The following is a 21,204-nucleotide window of genomic DNA, read 5'->3' as shown; positions in this document are numbered from 1 at the left end:
ATTAAATATCTTTTGGTTCTGCCTGCACCAGCCGACAGTCCCCTCTGCGTCTCTGCCTCTCTTTGTGACTAGGACACAGTACTCTGAGTCCCAACCTATAAATAGATCCCAGCTCTGTGATTGATATAACAGGCAGCTGACAAAAAAAAAAAAAAAAAAAAAAAAAAAAAAAGATAGAAAGGAAAAAAAAAAAAGAAAAGAAATAACCAGGTCTTAAGCAAGGCAGCAAAAGCTGGGCTTTTAACTCTGCACTGTGCCCAGGGAGGAGTCCCCCACAGTCACCCGTGGGCATCAGAAAGAGAAAGTGCAAGGCAATTACTTTCCCAGCAGCATTACAGCAACTTGAGGCATGTAAAGCAAATGAACAAAATTCAATGCATAAAGGAGAGGGAAAGCACAGCTAGCAGACTGCATCCAAGTCTTTTGCAATTTAACAAAAATAAATGCCATTTTAAAAACAAGTTGGGAATTCTGACACAATGAGAGAGGAGTTCAGAGATGAGTTCTGGGGGTTGGTCCAGGCATGCTTGTATTTCTGCTGCAGAATAAACTAGTGAGTAGGTTGGCAATTTAACAGCTCGTCAGTCTACTTAGGGTCTCTGCCTACAAACACTATTTGATGCAAACAAAACTCAGGGCAGTGATGGTACCTCCCCTATTGACTCAGCAGAAGTTACTTAGCACTCAAGGACCTGAACCCTCATTCCTGCTTCTGTCCTTGGCTGCCAGGAGAAAATGACGAGTTACAGATATCAGCAAAGCTCTTTTACAGATAGAGGCCGAGCTGGGAGCCCACCATCTGGGCAATGACTTGAGAGAACACCACAAATGCTTCTGCCGTGGTCCTCGTTAATAGATGTAGGGGTAATGGTCCTGGATTTTCCCATATTTAATCCCTACAGGTTCTCCTGCTAGAGGCACAGTCAGGCAAGCCCAATAACATTTCCAGCCTGCAGCTGGTTCTCCAAGCCTACATCAGCTTCTAGATATTCATGATCTCCAGTAGAACCTTAATGACTAGGCAGTTTCATAGCAAAAGGACTCAAAGGCAAGACAGCTTCTGATGAATACCAGGGGAAGAGTGGGGAAGAAGAGGGAGAACAGTAGGCAGAGGGAGGCAAAACAGCTTTTACTACGCTGCTACCTTTGGCAATATCTCCTACAATCAACCCTAGGACCATGCCCAGCTCTGCTGGCAGAAGTACTAGTGCAGACAGAGTACCGTATCTACCAGCCTTCTTTTCAACATACTGCTAGGCTTGCTTGAGCTGAGATGGTAAAGAAACGGCGAACTTATAAACAGGAGCATAAAATACTTAGGCACCAAGCCCATGCTGAACTCCATGGTTCTTTGGCTCAGTGGCTAACAGTACCTGAATAATAATAATGAGCTAGTTTAGGCATGTCTACACCACACTGCAGCTGCTGCTGTTGCTGGAATAAAGTAAGTCAGTTCAACAAAAGCAGCTATCCCAAAGCAAGGCAAGGACCCATCACATCGTAGTCAAGATCTCAGTTCAGCTGGAGCTATTGATTATGTAGCAAGAAAAAGTAATTTCCTCTTTTTGGGCCAAATCCTGCTGCATCCTTAATTCACTTCTTGCCAGTATATTTTGTGTCTAAGCTGTTAGGATTCAGTCAATGAGTTTTTCAAAAAAAGTCCTTTTTGCAGGACAGGGGCCTGATGAAGCACTGGGCAAAGACTTATGATATTTAGTTATTTTCCTCAGCTGATCTACTGCCCTGTGTGAAGTCTGGCTTGTCACTTTATTATGGCTGCATATCTCCCAGCTTTAAAAAAAACCAAGAGATAACAATACTTAACACTGTGCTTTAAAGCACTTTGGTATCTACAGATTAAGACCTACAAATGAAGAAGGGGAAAATAGAAAAGTATCTGACAGGTTGAGCTCCAGTGTGGAAACACACCCTCAATTGTCTGCTGGATTCTGGTCCTTCACCTAGTTGAATCAGATCTCAGATCAAAAATTACCTGACAAACAAAGAAAAATTTTATTTCTGTCCTCTCATTTAGGCTGACTAGTACAAGATATTTTGGGCTTTAATACTGAGAGTTGTAAAACATTTTACATTTCCCATTGCCATAGGAAGGAATTTTAGATGCTCAGTACACAGAATAATCAGACTGAGACATAGTAGAACAAGGTCCCAAAACATGGGCACCTAAATCCAAATCTTTTGAAAAACTCAGTTTTAACAAAGGCATAGTCACATAGACCCTGAATGTGTTACCACTTTCAGACTGTTCTTTGCTGTTACATATTGCTGACATCTAAAGTTCTTCAAATACCACTCTGTCAAGCTTTGTGGTTTTATAGAGCAGGATCATCCCTGCCCCATCACATTGTTAAAGGCCAAACTGATAACACTGTGGGAAAGCCCACAATGTAGTCTAAATCACAAGGACACTTTGGGCATATCTCAAGCAGGTAGCTGGAAAGCTCTGTTCAGTTCTTAGGTCCATGTCCAGTGCTTATCATTGGCATCCCATATCCATACAGTAGAGCAAGACCTGGGCATACACTTTCTGCATAGAGAATGAAGGGATGAGGACTTGACAGCATGCCACAGTTAGCTAGTGTGAATGAACCTTGAATGGAGTCAGCATTCCTCCATCCTTCCTCTCTGCCTTTAGACAGCAGGATGTATGACTTTAACTGCTCCCCAGTGGGGTACTCAGCGATCCAGAGAAGATCTGCTTTAGATAAAACTTCAAACACAAGATCCCTACCCCCACTGCCAGCACTCTTGTGCACAAACACCACTTAATTCCAGACTCCAGACTCAGGGCGAGGCAGGGAAAGAACCCAACAGCAGAGGCCATAAGACTGAATGCCCACTCAAAACACTGCAAAAAGAAAGCCAGAAGATTTCAAAAGCACCTTCAGATACATTAAAAATAAAAAATAGGGAAAAAAATCAACATTGGTAACTTGTAAACTCTATAAAGGCTCAACTCTATTTTTGAGGCACAAAAGTTCAAGACATTGTAAAGTGCAAGTGCACCTTTACAGTATTTTCTACTTGTGGTTTGGGAAGGTATTTTTTAAATGCTTCTTGCTAGGGACATTTTCATCATATGCCTGTATTTCAGTCTCAGATTCTCAAGTGTATGGCAGAGGTAAAATCTCAGAACTTAATTTTCTTCAAACACAGTTTGAGCCTTGCACATATAAATCTGGGCAGAATTCATCCAGGTGCATATAAGCTATTAAAGAGGAATGCAAAATATAGTTTCCTTTTAAAGACAAAGAAACCCAAATATTCACAGATACGTTTTTTAGACAGGAAAGTCAGCTCTGCAGTTTCCAAGGCTAGCCACAAACTATGAAGAATAATTGTAACACACAAGAAAATATTTCTTCATCAGAGTCACACTACTTTGAAAGAGCCTAACAAACCCAGCATTTCTGAATAGCTGTGTTAGTGCTCTGATGGCTTTAGTGAGGTGTGAATTGCACAGATTTCAAATAGGGACTACTTAAACACCAAAAAAGATACTATAAAATGATAAATTTTTTTACATGAAGGACATTAACATCAAAAAACCACTTTTCCAAGACTGTGAAAATAACAAAATAAGACCTAAAAGATAAAAGAATGAAAAAGTTTGAGTAGCAACTGTCTTCTGAATGCTTAGCACACATAGTACGACTCTCAGATCTGATTTAATAGGTAGTTAAATATACTATGCATTTTGATACAAAGCAGATACTCTGAAAAATAGTATGCTCAAGAGGGAAATGCTGATATTATTGCTAGGAGTTTAGCTGTTCTATTTCCTTACTTCATTTTAATGATGCAAACTTCATATTGTTTCAACATTCTTTTCCTGTGCTACAAATATCCATAGCCGGAATTTTTTTTTGCACACACTGAAGCCAAAGTTCATATGTTTGCATCCAGTTTTTTCATGTACCCTCTGGATGGTGCATACCATGTTGCCGTGTCAAGTCTCTGCCATCAGCAGGGGAAGTTACACTGCTCGGTTAATACTCTTGTAAACTTTGCTCCTTCTTTAGTTCCTATATATTTTGCTATTTTTCAGGAATGTGAAAATGGCTAAGATTTTAACAGAAGTCCCCTACCAGATTTAGCTATTCCAGCTAAAGATGTCCCCACTCTCCAGCTGCCTGCCAGCTGAAGATTAGGACTCTAATAGCTCTTTGGCAGAGGGAAACCTGCAAACTTTAACAGCTACAAGTAAAACACATCAGGCAAGGACTAAGGAACTTTTCTGGTTTAGGCAGCACTCAAATATATTATTTCATTTTCAGAGCTGAAGACAGAGAAAAGTCTTCACCTGGCATAGCTATTTGTAGAATTAGACTGTGGAGAGGCACCATCTGTGGCTGCTCAAGCAGAGGTTATGCCACTGGCTTCAAGAACAAGAGCAAGCATAGAGGAATGCTCCTCTCCCTTGTTTTGCTGAGTCCACCAGTAATAACAATGCACTAATGAAAAATAGCTTGGCTTGAGCAACAAAACACATACCGGAGTGTGTTCAGAGACTATTCAGAGCAAGCATTCAGTTCTACATGTACACACAGAAATAAAATCTGATTTAACTAAAGTCTGGAAGCACTAGGACAATCATATGCTACATTACATTTGAACACACTACCTTTTGTCAGTCTATTACGTAGAGTATGATAACACACTCCCTTCTACCTTTGCCTCATTTAGATCCCTCCTAAACTTTCACTACTACTGCACAGCCTCTGCCTAAAAGAGCTTGTGTGTTAACACCCAGCAAAAATCAAAAAACGAGAAAAAGATTTCTTGGGTGTACTCCTGCCTAAGTTATGTAACCACGATATTTGCTCACTGGAAACCACCATCACCCCTTTCAAACTGTACGCTGAAATGAATTTCTCCAATGCTGGGCTGTCAATTCCATCATTTGTGCAAGTACATTCTAAACGTTCAATTTGCTGTGGATGCTTTGCAGAAACTCCTCACTGTTGTTGTTGTTCAGGACCTTGTTTAGCACCAGCAAGCCCACACCTGTGCTGGCAGGGCATTAGCTGTGCACTGAGACAAATCTCAAAGCGGCCCGGCAGCCTACTAAGGTCAGCTTCAGGCAAGAGATACTGTTTCATGTTCTCAGTGACCTTGGCCGTGGTGGGAGAGGAAAGGAAGCATGTTAAGCTGTCATAATAGAGCTGGTAGCAATTTTGATAGCAGGAGAAGGAGGACAGAGTGAGATTTAAGTCAGTTCTGGTGCCAGATCAGAGACCAGGATTGCCAGAAAGAGCTTCCCCTTGGGTTCTTGTTTTAATTCAGATTCCTTCAGACAGCTTCTACAGAACCCAAACAACTACGTTATAACCACAGACAGGCCTAACCATGATGTCTGGCTCCAGATCTAAACTCCTTAGAGCCAGACTGTTAGCTCAGCTCTCCAGAAAAATCATCACCATTTTCCAAATGTGAGTGTCAGGGGGGCTATTAGTGCTCTCTCTTCTCTCCAGGGAAAGGCTCCATACTCTTTGTGTGTCTTGCTCGATTAAAAGATACATTTTTAAAATAAAAATGAAGGAAAATAACTGATTAAGTTCCTCAAAGGAAGAGGATGTTCTGTCTGCAGACAAGGAACAAGCTTTTCCAGGAGAAGCCCTCTGCATGCAAGCTATGCAATGTGCAACATAAGTTCCGCAGCTTCCAAAGAGAGGAAAGACCAGTTTTGCAGTGGTTCTCTCCAAAGCGACACCATCCATCTCAGTCCTGCCTCATCTCCCAGCCACATTGTGTCTGAAAGAGCCCTCAACCCTGCCCTGAGGCTGGAATTCTCACTGGTCTGAAGGAGAAGGTACAGCTCCTGCCCTTGTCAAAATACCATCACCCAAGTGTCACTCAGTGTACCCACATCAGGTGTCTGTGGCCAGGTGCTCGCTGTGGGGTGGCTGCAGGGTGGCCTTTGTGAGGAGTGGCCAGGGCTGCCCTGTGCTGGACACGGACCGTTCCAGAAGGTTCCAACCAACACACCATAGGACACAGCTGAGCCCCTCAGCCAAGATGGTAGTTGGTGCTTGGGGAAAATGTGTTTAAGAAAGGGCAGAAAACACGGCACAGGTGAGGAGTGAGAAATGGCTCCACAGACACCCTGGTCAGAGTAGAAGGAGGGGAGGAGGCACTCCAGGTGCCGGAACAGACAGTCCTCTGCACCCCTGCCGAGATCACGGTGCAGCAGGTGGATATTTCTTGTAGGAATTGTAGCTTGCAGCTGGCTAAGATCAACCCACCACAATGTCTCACAAGAGACAGAAAAAATCTGCTTCGTTCAGTAGCTCTCCCTTTGCACCCAAGACCTAGGCAAGCAAGTGCTCCTGGGAGGTGATCTTGGCTGATGTTGCCAGGGCTCCTGTGCCAGGCTGGATATGCCACAGGGACAGGTAGGAAGAATATAGGCCACCTAAAATAACCCTGAACAGCATTAGTAACTGATACTATGGGAGAGACTATTCTCTCACACAGATTACACCAAAACCCTACCTACAACTCCTGACTGATGAGGAAATTAAACCATTGTGTTTGGGAGGTACTTTAGGGCACACATGACTTTCACAAACACAGCAATGTGTATGTAGGTGCCTGCCTCAATTCCCTCAGTGGCAATGAAGTTCTACCATCATAATATCACTCCCTCACTGTGGGTAAGCCAAACACAGAATGGCAAGCTAAGCATTCCCCTCACAGAAGTCTCTCTAGCACATAAAGCTACAACAAGGTTCACTTGCACCCCTACAGGAACGGGAATCTGCATTTCCAGCTAAAGCCTCACAGCTCTGTGCCATCTAAAACCACTTCTGAATGCACTCTATCATTGCAGGCCCTTGGCAGAGAGCTGTAAGCCTTTGTAATGTGTTGAATGTGCACAGACCCAGGTAGTATCCCTCTCTCCATTGTCTCTCTGTCTTTAGGCTAACCATAGCAAGTTCTGATGAGCTTTGGCTCAGCTTCATCTTAGCATCTAAGTGAAGTGGTTTCCCCCTCTTCAATGCAATTCTGTTGCAGTCTCCTTTGCCTCCTCACTTCATCAGCTCAAGTCCTTCTTCATCTCAGCATTGCCAGTCACCTGTGAAAGCTCTCCTGACCAGGACAATTCCTATCCTGCAGCCTGGAGTGCCTTAAAACTCAGAGCATTTTCTCTTCAAGACAGTGGAGAGAGGGAAGGGAAAAAGGGCAAGAGCCTTTTCTTTCAAAGTAGTTACCCATATATGCAGTAAAAAAGGGTTTCACTAAATGGTTTAGTGATCCCTTCCTCTGCTCTCCAGGCCATCAGAAACTCAGTTCCTCAGCACTGACCTCATCCCAGACGGAGGAGCAAGGCTACAGCACACAGAGAATGGACAAGCTGCAGGGGAAGTCTGCGCAGCTGCAGAGCTTTACTGCTTGATTCAGTCACTCAGGATTTGGTCTGAGGATGCTTTGTGCTGAGAGAACATTAAGAGGGGGCCACACACATGGTCCAAATAGAGAGAGAGGTGGCAGCATCACGGAGTGCCAGGATAAGGTGCCAGGTGCTCAGGCAAGAACACCACAACTGTCCCCACAGCCAGACAGAGCCACATGCTGCCAGCCAACAGCCTGCAAGGTTGAGAAAGAGCCAAAACTCCAACAGTTTCTCTGCCAACAGTCTTGGCATGCTCCCCCCCTTCTCCCCTTCTGTGCTCCTGGAAGTGCTATGGGTCACTTCTGGGCACAAAGATGTCCTGCAGTTCATAACAGGTATTCAAAGCTGCTGGAACCTGAGCTGGAGAACAGGTATAGCACAGTCTATGGCAAGCTATATTGTCCTCCATACTCCTGTCCTCCTCCCCACCGCCCTCCAATCCCCTGTAAAAAGATTTCTCATTTGCCAAAGTTTAACAGTGAGGAGGGGAAAAATATCTGTCAAATTCTTAACCTCAATTGGATTTACCAAAAGCCCTTTGGAAACAGCTGCTTGAGGAAGATTTCTGTCGAGCCCGTGTTCCAGATGCAGACATTTGGTTGCTCGGTTCCTTGTTGCCGCTTTAGTCTGTACTTTTGCCACACCTGGACCTGTCCTCACCTGGAATAACCAGTCCCTTCCATGGCTTCTGCCTAAGGCCCTGCTGCTGTTGGGAGGTGAGGCCCAGCTCCTCATCTGTTCCCTCCCTTGAGGAATGTGTCACGGCATGGCCTCACACACACTCACTCATACATGGCCTGTCTGTGACTCCCCACTGAGCATAGAGAGGAAGATCTAAAGCAATCACAGTAGCTTCTTCCCTGACACGTCATGTACTAGAAAACTGTCCTGTGCTTACAAGCCTGGGGAAAAAACCTCCTTTATCACTTCTGTGCAAAAATAAGCTCTGTGCCAGAAGTGTTGGATGCTGTGTGTTTGCGAGGCAGGGTGGCAGTATCAAAGCACTTTACAGCCAGGTAACAGGAACTCCAGGAGAAGTCCCATTTTTGTGTCACACAGCGAATAAGGGTACATTAGCAAAATGAAGTTATAAGCAGCTACTTAAGCATGCTCTGAACAAGCTGGTTTGGATTTTAGCAGAAAGGTAGCCTCATTCATGTGGACTTTGTATCCAGATGAGATCCAGGCTATATTAATTCAAATGCAGAACACCATGAGATTGTATCTGAGTTATCATTGCACGCTGCTCTCCTGTGCCCTGTAAATACACCTTTAGTATAGATGAGAACAGAACCTCTCTCTTTTGAATACATCAGGTGCCTTGCCATGAGATCCTGGGATACATTTGCCTGGTGAAACCCCATGGAAACTTGCAGGACAGACTACCACTTTCTTTTTGGAAGCCTGTTCTCCAAAGCTGTTGTGCTACATATGCATCATTCTCCCAAAGAAATTTTTTCTTGCCACATTATCAGATGACACAATTCACATTTTTTAATTTGTAGAAATGGGATGTTAGAAAATATACAGTCTGTAGAAATGTTTTCATGTTTCCTTCTTAAGTTTTCATAAAAAGCAGATCATGTTTTAAAAAAAAAGTTATTTTATTTTTCACTTTCTCACTGGTCACTAGGCAGAAAATAAGGCTCTAATTTGGAGGCAGGTGGATTGCTGGTTGTAGCCATGGGATATTTCATATTTCTCAACTGTATTAGCAAATTTCCCTAGAAAATACTTTCCTAAATCTCAGTGGTTCTCTTACAAAATTTAACAAAACACTGAGTTTTTGAGGAATTATTTGGAAATCTTCTATGTTAACTACTATTCTTCTGAATGGTGGAACTAATTTGGAGAAATTATTACTCACTCTGGAAAAATTTAACCAAAGTGCAAACAAGCAAAAAAGACTTGACACCAAAAGCCATGAGGAAGCAGTCCCTCGCCCTGAACTGCTCACCAGGTTCTCCATAAATGCAAACTCTTGTTCCAGCTCCTTTTTCAGAATTTGTGAGTCTGTGCAGGGAAACTGCTTTTGCATTGGTACATTATGGTTGCAAAATGTTACCTATTACCCTTGCAAACATTGTTAAGTGAGTAATGGACAGCCTCAGTGGTCCACGTAATGGCAACACTGTAAATAAAATCCATTCAGCCATTACCTTTATTTAGTGGTACAGAACAAGCAAAAAGCAAGTTCATGGACAAAAACGTCATTAAGGTTATGCGATGACAGAGATGATTACATAGGTACTGTTCATCTCTGAGACTTCGTGTTTCCATATGCCTCATAAATGATAATTTTTAATTCAACTAATTACAGACACGCTGTGGTGACTCCCCAGACAGACTTGTAGTTCTTTTAGGTTATTGTTGTTATTATTATTATTATTGTAAGCACTATTCAGAATCTAGGCCCTTTGACACTAAGCACCACCCATATGTAAGTAGGCAAATATGGTCTTTACTGAAAATACTTTGTAATTTGAGGCCTAGTCAGCATCATTTTTGTAACTATCCCACTTCACAGAAATGGTTTTACAGAATATTGCACTGAACACTATAACCACATTTATGTTAGTTAAGCTTACATCTCCAAAGAAGTCATGCTGAACTAAGTATGCCATAGTAAAGTAATATTCATGCCAGAACTGTACCAGTTTGACTATACTGGGATCCAAAATCACAGTGAAAACAGTATTCAAAGAGTCTAATGAAAACTGGGGGCACACATAAGTTAGAGGGCAGAAGATACCATCAGTACAGACATAAGCAATTTTACATCTGCACTTCAACTTAACTCCTTTAAGAATCTTCTATCTGAAACAAAGATGCCTTGTTTCCAATAGCTTTCTCTGTTGTGTTTGACTGGCTTTTTAACTGCATTATACTGAGGCTGCACTGTTACTCACCTCTCGTTAAATTCCAGGGAATCCACATGAATTATGAGCATTATGAAAGTCCAGAAAGAAGGAAGCTCATGCCTTACTATTCACTAGAGAATCTGCAAGAGACACTGACCAACCAATGGATCCTCTGATGCACACACAGTAAGATGTGAGCCTCAACTGAACCCTTCTGTAATTGGGGCATTTGGACAGTCCCTGTCCCATGTGGATTTCCTGGACTCTAATAAGCTTGAGCTCATTCTGTAGTCTTTCCCTAAGGTATAATAATAAGGTCTCTACCTGTCACCTATTTCATGTAACTTGTGTGAACTTAATACCTTGCAGATTTCTGATTGGGTGCAAAATGCATTTGAAATTAGATAACAGATTCAAAAGTTACACAGACTTACCCAGTGCAATTACATTCTCAGTATTCCATTCGAAAAGCAGGCCTAACAATAAATTCAAGTTAAACTGACAAGACATTTTTCTAAGGAACACAATGATCCCTATTTAATTTTCTTTAAAAAAAACCCCCAAAAACGAAGAAACAAACAATACCCACAATCAAACAAGGCAAAAAAGAGCTGGATATGGAATCAGGACCCCTCACCTGTGCAGTACTCAGCTTTCTCCTGCTTCACTCTTGTGCTGCCATATCCCTCCTTGCTGTTGAGTATATCCCACCTCAACCCTGCTCTGACTTGTATGGAGCATAGGAAGAGAGTAGGCAAGGGTTTCGTGAGTGCTCCTGGATTCTGTGACTGGTGGCAGATTTAGGGCCAACAGTTTCCTTGGCCCTCAAGATACGCATGGGCTGGCAGCAATCTTTCACATGCTGATAATTTGTCACTATCATGCACAAACCTCTGGAATTGAATGCCAAATTATCCTTCTGGGTTTAATGCCTCTCTTTAGAAGTTTCTCTGTTTCAAACCACCTCTGTTCACTCTAGATCTCTTAGGGCTTGAGGATTTGACATGATGATGGTAGGTTGCAACCTGGATAGCTTTTTTCCTTCCATGCTACATTACTCCAAGGAGGGTTGGTAGATCCTCTGCGTGTTCTGAATTCAACTTCCTACTAGACAGGTTTCTTGGAAGAAAATTCAGCAGACAGCTACATTCTCTAGAGTCAGATCATAGGATAAATAGCTCTGGACTGTGCTGGTCCCATATGAGGTATCAATGCTGTGTCTTTGTCTTATCACTCCACTCCTCCTCCTTTGCAAACCCAAAACACTTTCTCTGAATAATCACAACTGCACTGATTTCTTCCCTCTGCAAGGGAGCCTGGAGCCTGCATTGGTATTTTTAGGTAACCCACTTGCTCTGTTTTCTTTCCCCTCTGCGAATAGATCCTTCACCTATTCTAACCCATACTGCCACATACATTTCTTGTCTCTTTCTTGGTTCTGGCACTCTTGGAACTGTAAATGCAGCACCTACTGCTTAGATACTGGGCTACACTATCTCTTTATGCTGCATTTTTTGTGTCTGGACTCTCCCAGGGCTGAACACAATATGATCAGAAGGACAGAGCTAGAGACCACAAAAAGACCTTGATAAAAGTGGTTAAAGTATTATACAGAAAGCCAAGCAAAGATTCCAATTAGTATTTTATGATTATTCATCAAAGCTGATAAAGATCCCATTCCAAAGGAAGGGGGTAAGAGACCCAGCCAGCCGAGGAAGGTAACCTACAACTGAGGAAGTTTCTCATCCGAATTCTTTCCTGTTTCATAGTGACAGCTGGCATAAAATATCACTGCTCTGACATGAGGAAGCTTTGGTGCCAAATTTGTGAAAGTATGAAAAACAAAACCAGTAACAAGGCAGGATCAGTCAGTCCTTTTGTAGCTGTGTCCAACCCATGCTGCTGCTGTCTCAAAGGAGTTTCCCCTTTGGTTCTAACCATATCCTGGTTTCTCATTCTTCTCATCTTCTGCTTTGGGAATCTTAGGAATGTCGTTTTACATATACCCCTTTCAGCCTGTGTGCTTTGTCCGACCCAAGTCCTTTTTTGCCTCATGCTTTTCATTCTCAATTCCAGTCTTTCAGTTTCTGTTTCCTTTTTATTTTGGCCCACAAACAACCCCCTTCCACAGCATGTCAACAGCAGTGGGAAGTAACCTAATTAATAGTACTTTGATAGGCTACCCCACACATGCACACACCCAGTATCCCACTGGCAATTCAACAGCCCTCTCTCAAGAAAGGAAAATATTTCCATACTAATTAATAACAACATCGGGTATTTCTGGGCAGAAGGATCTGGGATTCCCATCTGGGCCTAGATCTCTCGAGCTGACAGAGCAATTGTACCTCAGAGCATATTTCCTTTTCCAAATCCTTGTGTCATTAACTGCTTACACTGTTCTCTGTATCAAATATTTTCAGCCTGGCTTGTATGTTAGCTGGTATCTCTGCAGCTGACTTCAGGCTGAATTCCTTCAGCGCTCAGACTGTGTCTCTCATTTAGCACATGGCATTTATTCACTTATTCAGAAACCGACATTGCTTCCCTTCTCTGTTCTCCATCAGGATTCACACGAACCAAGGACCTTTCCATGCTGTGGTTCTCAAAGGACACGGGTGCTACAAGATCCATTTAAAATGTCTCTGCTGCTTGACTTGCCCCAGCATCCACTTCCCTGTCTCTGTTTCTGCCACAACCACTCGCAAAAAAATCAAGTGCTGTTTTTGAAGTATTTTACAGAGGACTAGTTCTCAGTGCTGAGTGATCTACAGCACAGATTTTTTTCCAGATGCAGTAGGATAGACCCACTCCTGTCTTCACCCAGGAGAAGGGAAATGTGGGAAATGCTTCATTAAGCACTGTGCTCAGAGATGGGATTCCAGAGAAGAGAGGGAGCATATGTGAATTTTGCTGTCCTGTCTTGGAATCACCAAAAAGGAGAGTTATGTCTCCTGCCTCTAGAGGTGACCTGAGACAACGTGCCTAGTTGCTTCTTCTGCATCACAGAGGAGCAAAAGAATGAAAACCAAAGAAAGTGTAAGAAACACCAGTGCTTCTGAAAAAATGCAAAAGACAGAAATTTCCCAGTAAGAAAAAACAATACAAGTCCTATACCACCTGTCAGCTCCTTAAAGATATGACGAATAAGCAAGAGCATTTCCTAGAAGCCCTATACAGACAGCATTGTGCTAGGGGACAACAGTATTGAAGCCAGCCAGCCATATTCATCACATACACTGGAGGACAGCAGGCTGTCTCCAGGAACTGTTGAAGAAGCAGAAACTCCAGCAGCAGCTACAGAAAGGTTCACAGCAAGCAGGAAGATGCCCACAAGCACGGATCCTTCTCCTGCACAGAGTGAGCTGGAAAAATACTTTCAGATAAGCATTTAGACAAAATAAATGCACAAAGAGCACATTTACAAAGCAGAGGGACAGTGAAAGGCATCTTCAAAACTGAGTAATAAGGAAGGAACAGTAAAATAGAAAAAAAAAGGAAAGGAGGTAAGTGAGGTGCCTCCAGTTGTTCTGTCATGGCAGTACTGCCTACACAGCCTCCACTGCGTCACATACCCCACATGTCCACTTCCCATGCCAGCCTTCTTCCAAAGACCCTTTTATCCCTCAGCTGCTGTCTAAGCCTCAGTGCATCCTCAGTGTCCTCAGTGCCTGCTTGGCCACGGTATGGCCCAGTCTCCCCCATCTCCAGAAACAACCATCCTTGTACAGCAAAGCACGTTTCCATCCCAAGGCTGAAAGAAGGAAGGATGGGAGGAATGAAGGAAGAAAGGATCCCTCTTAAAGGAGGGGGAAGAAGGATGGAGACAGAGGCAAATAGGAGGGAGAGTGAAAGGGGCCATAAATTCCCTTCTAATTCCAAATAATTCCGATTACACGGATGAGTAGTTTTCAATCAGAAAGATAATCTCAAAGATAGATGGCAGGATAATTGCTCGTCGGCGCGACGTAAATATTGTGTCGTTTCTATTAATCTCAGCGAATCGGGTGTCAGGGTTGTCACTCATTCATCAAAACAAATTAAAAAAAAACATATTAAAAAAAGAGAGATGCTGGAGGGAGGGGGATGTGTATCCAATAAGCAGCTGAAGGCGTGTAAGGTAATGAATGCTGCTTACATGCTGTTTGCATTTTTTTGGTTTATAAAAGCTAAAGGTAACTCAGGTAGTAGGTCTTTATTAACCTCTTGGTAGGGACTTCAAGGGGCACTGCTGCATGCAGAATAGAGCAGTAGGGTGCCAGAATGGGACTGTGGTTGCACAAAGGGGGAAGGAAGTGGACAATACACCCTAGATATGGAGGTGAATAGTCTGGGATTAACAACAGACAGAAGGTACTGCAGAATCACAGTACCTGGGAAAAAGGACACAGACCACAGCATAAAACAAAGCCAGTGCCTCCACTTGCCATGTATAGGAGTGGGCGGGGAATAGAGAGCGATGTGGGGAAGCCAGCAAGAAGGGCACACAGTGTCTTGGTGCAATTTTGCCACACTGGCTGCAGAATGACAGCATGTCACTGCCCCACTGCTATACTAACCTGTCTCCCTAGCACTGTATTCCCAGGCATTGTGCACCTCCTGTCCCTGCTCTTGCAAACCTTTGAGGAGGCACACTCTCCACAGCCCTTTGGTCCCCTAACCTTAATGTATAAGCTTAGCTCATTTCTGCTAACTCAGAAGGACCAATTCCCCCCACACACCCCAGCACTCTCCCCCACTCCTGGAACCCCCTCGCTCTGCCTAGGACAGTGCTCTGGTCTGGGACCCAAAGGTAACAGCTTGGGTCACACAGTGGTCAGTCACCAGTGTTTGTCCAGGGACTGAACAGAGAAATTCCTTGGGAAGACCTTCATTTCACTCTGATATCCATTTCCTGAGGGTTGACACCCCTTGCCCCAAGGTCAGGAGCCCTAGACTTGGCTTCTGCATAAGGGATTTTTTCTAGTGGACTCTGGGCTGAAACTACCACTTACACCACACAGCTGGCACGGTTTTACTGGTAGAGATCTGGTGGGAAAGAGGAACCTCAAAGAAAAGGCTCCCCATACAACTTTCACCTTATTCAAGGACATAGTCACATCTTTCCAAGAGTGGAAAACTTCTGCTTGGCAGTAGCCTCCAACCACGCCATCCTGTGCTGCAATTCACAAGACCTGGTGAACCAGTCAAGGCTAGATAAGCATTTGAACAAATTACTTCCCCAGTAAATTCTGCCATGGGCAGGAGCAGTTCATAACTGCACAGGGAGTTTTGAACTCCAAGTCAGGACTGTTTGAGCCTGCTGCTCACTGCTGTGATGCACAGGGAGCCTTTCAGTGCATGATCATCTGTAGTCACTGAAGTGGTGCTCTTCAAACAAGTCCCCTCAGTTTGCTGTTGGTAATGTAGCATTTCTGTGGGGCTTGAAGAAAGCTGTTTCCTTTCCCTGCCTGTAGTCTGGAGCAGCCAAAACACTATCTGAAGCTTGTGCTCTTGACTGATGTGTCATAAGTACTTTGGGATGAAAGAAATGCAAAGGTATTATGTTTTTAGACTAGACTTAGTTTGTCAACCAAGACAAGTGTTGCCCTCCTGAGCTCCAGGAAGCAGCTGACAGGTTTTGGCTGTAAGTTTAGCTTAGTGCTTTGCAAACAGCCTGCTAACACAAGGACCTGAACCAATGCCCAGGGGCTGTCTTCACTAAACGGATTTGAAAAATGCTAATGTTTCATCCTTGGCCACATCAGTGTTTCTGTTCACTTACTGCTGCTGTTTGCTAAGTGAATTTATTTATTTAAAAAGCTGTTCTATTGGTAGCTCCTGTTGAGAGTTGGAAAAAAATTCCCCATGAACATCCTCCTGCTGTGCTATGGCAGAACTGGTCCCAGTGTAGGCCAAGATTCTTTAGAATCGAGTGCTGTTCCCAGTGTACAGTCCTCTGGGACAGAAGGAGCAGGGATACTTGTCCCAGCAATACAGTTAACCTGTCAATCCAGCCAGCAACGCAATATCCGCTGGGGATTTCAGTTGCTTCTGTGATCCTGCCTTATCTCCCTACATCCCTCAGCGTGCCCACTGCTCGGTGAAATGTCACTTCTCTCTCCCCTTCTTCCAAGATGGAAGTGAACTTGTGTGCCTGGCAGGGCGGCTGACAGACATGAGCTGAAAGACTGTCAAGGACCAACTGAAAAGCAGGCAAGCCACACTGTGTCAGATTTCGGGGTCTAACACTGCAGCTTTCTGTCTGCTCTTGGGCTAACTCTAAATGGAGCCTTTGATAGGCAGCCAGGCAGCTGTCATCACAGGGTCAGCCTCAGAAGCAGGAGGGTATGAGCACCTGGGAAGCACACGCAGTGAGCAGAGAATAGCAGTTGTATTGTAAGGCTGGGTACTTCAGGGAACCAGGAACACCAGAATGAGGGGAGAGTCAAGCATTGGACAATGGGATAGACCAAGGGCATCCATCCAAAAGTCCTAGAGAAACCTTAGTTCCACAATGACTTCTCAGGGGTGAAGTGTCCCACAAAACCAGCCTCCTACTAACTCCTTGGTGCTCATTTCCCTAAGAAATTAGCCTAAAATAGACTATTTAAGGGGAAAGACTGCAAAGGCAATTATCTTCAATAACCACCCAATGTCATTTTTCATTTTCCATGGGTAAGCATTGTATCAGCCTTTGACTTCCCCATGGCTGGAGTCAGAGCCTCTAAACAGTTCTTGATGTTCAAGAAGAATATGCCTCCCCTCCATGTCACACCTTTCCCAGTGAGTGCCTGAATGGCTCCCCATTAAAAATGATTGAGCTCATCCCTAATGGATGTGAGGGAAGAATAAAACACCACACTGAATGGAAGCTCCTCAATTCCCTCACTCAGTGGCCTGATCCCTATACTCATGCAAGCTGGAGTTACAATTTACAGCTAGCAGTTAAGTCTCTGCTCTTACTCTGGAATAAGAGTTGGTCCTTCGTTTAGTGGACCTCTTTCAAGGTACCTCTGCAACAGCTTTGCAAGGTAACCAGCTGACTCTCTAGACCTTCAGGTAACATGTTTTTCAGAGACATGGAAAAACAGCATCTGTGGAGTGAAGGTTTTGTCACAAGTGAGAAACTGGATGAGACTGAAAATGTTAGTAAAGAAAGAACAGCTAGTCTTCAGCATGAGACCAGCTCAAAAACTTAGTCACACCAGGGTCTATTCTAGGACTGCTGAGGTATATTATGTGTGACCTGGAAACTGAGAAGAACAGATGGTAGAAAAATGCAGACAACAGCCTGATTTAAATTAATCATGATAAAAGTGGACTGAGAAGAACCTCAGAATGAGAAAGCTGGATAGAAAGGCAGAAAATGTGGGTGAAATCCAGCAACAGCCAAAGCCAAGCAATGCAGACTGCCCTCAGAGAGTACTTCCATAGGCCTGGAATTTCCAAATGAATACAGGAAACATATACAGTTAAATGGAAATGACCTTTCACTCTACAATGATGGCAAGGGGAAAAAAAAAAGGAAAAGAAAATAAAACCACTCATTCAGATACACCAGGAAAGAAATACTAAGCAATAATAGATAGGAATTTTTGCCCCTATGTTCTGTGCTCTACAGTAGCACTATCTCCAAGAGTATGCCAGAAGAATCTCTCAGGAGAAATGTTGCTGCTCGCCATCTTTTTCCTTCCTTACATACCATCACAAAGAGCAAAAGGGAACCATGCCCTCAGAGAGATCTATCATACTTGTTTAGCACTGAATATCTTCTGGAATAGAGCAGAAACAGGAGTGCAAACTGGGAGAGAAAAGTGCCTGGAGAATATAGAAAATATGAAGCCACATTAACTCATGAGACTTACCCCACCAGGTAGCACTGAATTAAGTAGCACAGCTTAAAGCAGGATTAAAAATAGTATCAGATAAGTATTTGAATTATGGTGTGATCTATACAGGCTCTCCAGTCCTCTCTCACTGACAGCAGCAAAAACTTGCTGCAAGGACACCATAGCAGTTTAGAACAATCTACCTCCTCACATACAATTGTCACCGTGACAGTCAGAGATTCAGTTAAAACTCATAAGCTGGTAAAACTCTGGACATCAGAGGATAACAGTGCACCCATTCCCACATCAGTGACTGGATGCCAGCTCAGGATTCCACAGCATTTATAGATAAATTGGGTGGCAACTCCTTGGTTTAAGTGGCAATTTGTCTTCAGTCTTTTTGCACTGACAATAGTTGTTTCTATATCTAAAGTTCCTACAGAAAGAGATGAGAACTGCACAGAGCTGTTCCCTGAGCTTGCCAATGCACCACCAGCTGGACCCACCTTCTTGGAGAAGAGCCAAAGAATATCCAAAATTGGAGGCTGAAGTCAACCTCTGACCAGCAGACAGAGGAAAAAAACCCTTCTCCCTGAACTGGATTGTTCTGAAGCATCAACCATCCTGGGACTCAGGAGCAGGGAGATAATTGGTGCAAAATGGTGTGATAACTTCTATACTTCTACATGTCACCCCACCTAGCTTTATGTCAAGTGCTGAATGGCTCCTTTCAGTGTAACTTCCCTGCACTTTCTAATATCCAGACCTCCCTGCTTTGCCTCTCTAGATGAGGAGATAGGTGTGGACATCAGCAAGATAAGTCTGCCTAGTTACCCAGAGGCAGAACAGCTGTACTGGCCACGAGAACCCAGCTTACAGAGGTCAGGCTGGAAAGCACTGCAGGGTAGAAAAAGCCATCAAAGGGAAAAATTATAAGCTTCCTTCCCTTGTTACATTTCCCAGCTCTGACTCAACCTTCCATGACCTTTACAGACTTTACCCACCTCTGCTGAAATCCCTCTCTTGCACCCAGCATTTCCCTCATGATGTATCAGCCCAGGACCAGACAGTTCCAGTATCTGATGGCTGGTCTAAACATGGACTGAACTGAGTAGAAATACTTTGTTCAGAGCTTGTTGTAAAAGTGATTCTTGAGTCTGCCAGGATCAATGCTACTCTAACGCTAAACCAGTTTTAATACATATTCCATTTAACCTCCTCACTTCTTCCTGCTCCACTGAGGATGGGATAGGCACAGCAGAACCTCTCAAGACTCGTGAGATGCATGGTACAACTCTCACTGAGGAAAGCTCATTTGCTTCCCCTCAGCCTCTGTCAGCCTCACCTGATCACTACAAAGGCTGTGTAGAGACTTCATCACTGCTGTGAACAGCTCTAGGAGTATCCATGACCCTGCTCACTGGAAAGCCCACATACAGAGCTGCACAGCACTCAAGGCACCCAGCTGTGAAAGACACGCAGAATTGTTCTTCAAGGATTTTCAGAGCCCTTTAACATCACCTACCTCACTGCCCAGAGCTGCCACCTACAGCTGGTGGGGCATGTAGGGTATATTTACCACATGTCCCAGCTGAACATGAATGTCAGGGGTATAAGGAAGAACAGCCTGCAGCGATGGCCCAAAGCAGTTTAGGCTGACAATGAGGCAGATTCCTCAACGACACAAAGGATGAAAGTTAACCTCCAAGAGCCCTTCTGTTCTCTCTTGTCTCTCAAATGCTAAATGGACAAAACACAGAAATACTCTAAAGCCACAGTAAAAGCCTGGGACTCCCAGGCCTGAGTCTGGCCTGCTCAAATACTCCCCTGGTATTGATGTCATTACTTCCCTGTTCCTCTCTTTCTCCACCAAAGGTTACTCTGGTGATAGTGTTGACGAGGAGGCCATGCTTGTGCAAGTCTCTGGGATGCTGGGAGGGGAGCAATGCAGAAGGCCAGACCAAGATGGTTATAGTGCATTTGGCTATTGATCTCACTGATTTTCTTCCTTGTCATTCTCCTACTCCTGCACTGCAAAAAAATCCTTCTGCTCCCACCCTGTCACCCATTCAGATCCCTTCTGACATTGTGATTAGCTACTTTGCCCTGTGGACACCCTAAAGGTGTCCTCTTTAGAGGTCATGGGTCCTCTGATCCAAAGCACACCCACTGACTCAGCTGGGTGCACATAGTGCTTCTGACCACTTTCCCACTGGCCCATCTATCAGCACTCAGAAACAGTCTGGATATAACCAAATCTCACTGAAGCTTCTGAGAGGTTTTTCCATTGACTTCCTCAAACAGTGAGGCAGCCTCATTTCTCTCTCTACAGAGCAGAGTCTTAGGATTCTTCCAATGGACAGCAACTTACCAACCTCCAGACACCAAACAAATACTCTGACATGGCTGCATCTCCTTCTGGTACCATGGTCTTTTAGGCTTCTCATCTCCACATATCATGTTCAATGTGGTTTCCTTTTACTTGCACATGTCCTGGCAGCAGGGACCTTTATTTCTTACCTTTTTTTCTAATTTCAGATCCCTTTGCATCTCCACACTGCAGGCACTGGTTACAGTGCTCCCAATTTAGTAACCTTTGCACATTTAATTAATGATCCATTTACCTCCTCTTCTGTATATCTAATGAAAAGGATTAATCACACCAGCTTGAATGGTGATCCCTGTACCACCTCACTGGCCATTTCAAGCTATTAAACACCAGGTTTTCAATGGCGAAAACCAGATTTTTCTATATCAAGCTTATATGATTCTTTTACAACCATCATCATGCTTTGATCAGTTTTAAGTCCCCATTCCCCCTGCTATCTGGAGAACAAACACATACTACTAATGGGATTTAATACAGCAGAATCAAATGCTTCACCAGTGATCAGATGCCTGTAAAGTATTAGTCAAAGAAAACATGAGTGAATAAGCAACAGCACTGGAAAGGAGCACTTGCCCAAATTGGTTTGTTCTCCATACTGTCTTTACAGATGTCATTACCTACTCTCAAGTACTCTACATTATTCGTTTCTTTTCACCTCAGTTTCCAAGGAGATACCTCCACCACAAGAACCCAAATGCTTCCACCATCCCTATCAGTCATCCCCAT

General features: G+C 43.8%; 1 long non-coding RNA gene across 1 annotated transcript; it reads left to right on the top strand.

Moving 5' to 3' along the window:
* Window positions 1-6,019: 6,019 nt before the first annotated feature.
* On the top strand, window positions 6,020-13,013 carry LOC108641348. Its single transcript, XR_001921918.2, has 3 exons — window positions 6,020-6,214; window positions 10,344-10,471; window positions 12,846-13,013. It is a non-coding gene; the product is annotated as an uncharacterized LOC108641348 (long non-coding RNA).
* Window positions 13,014-21,204: the final 8,191 nt, after the last annotated feature.

The sequence above is a fragment of the Manacus vitellinus genome, unplaced genomic scaffold (genome assembly GCF_001715985.3).
Source record: "Manacus vitellinus isolate BGI_N305 unplaced genomic scaffold, ASM171598v3 scaffold_6_pilon, whole genome shotgun sequence".
Taxonomy (NCBI): domain Eukaryota; kingdom Metazoa; phylum Chordata; class Aves; order Passeriformes; family Pipridae; genus Manacus; species Manacus vitellinus.
This window is presented reverse-complemented; position numbering and strand designations above follow the sequence as displayed.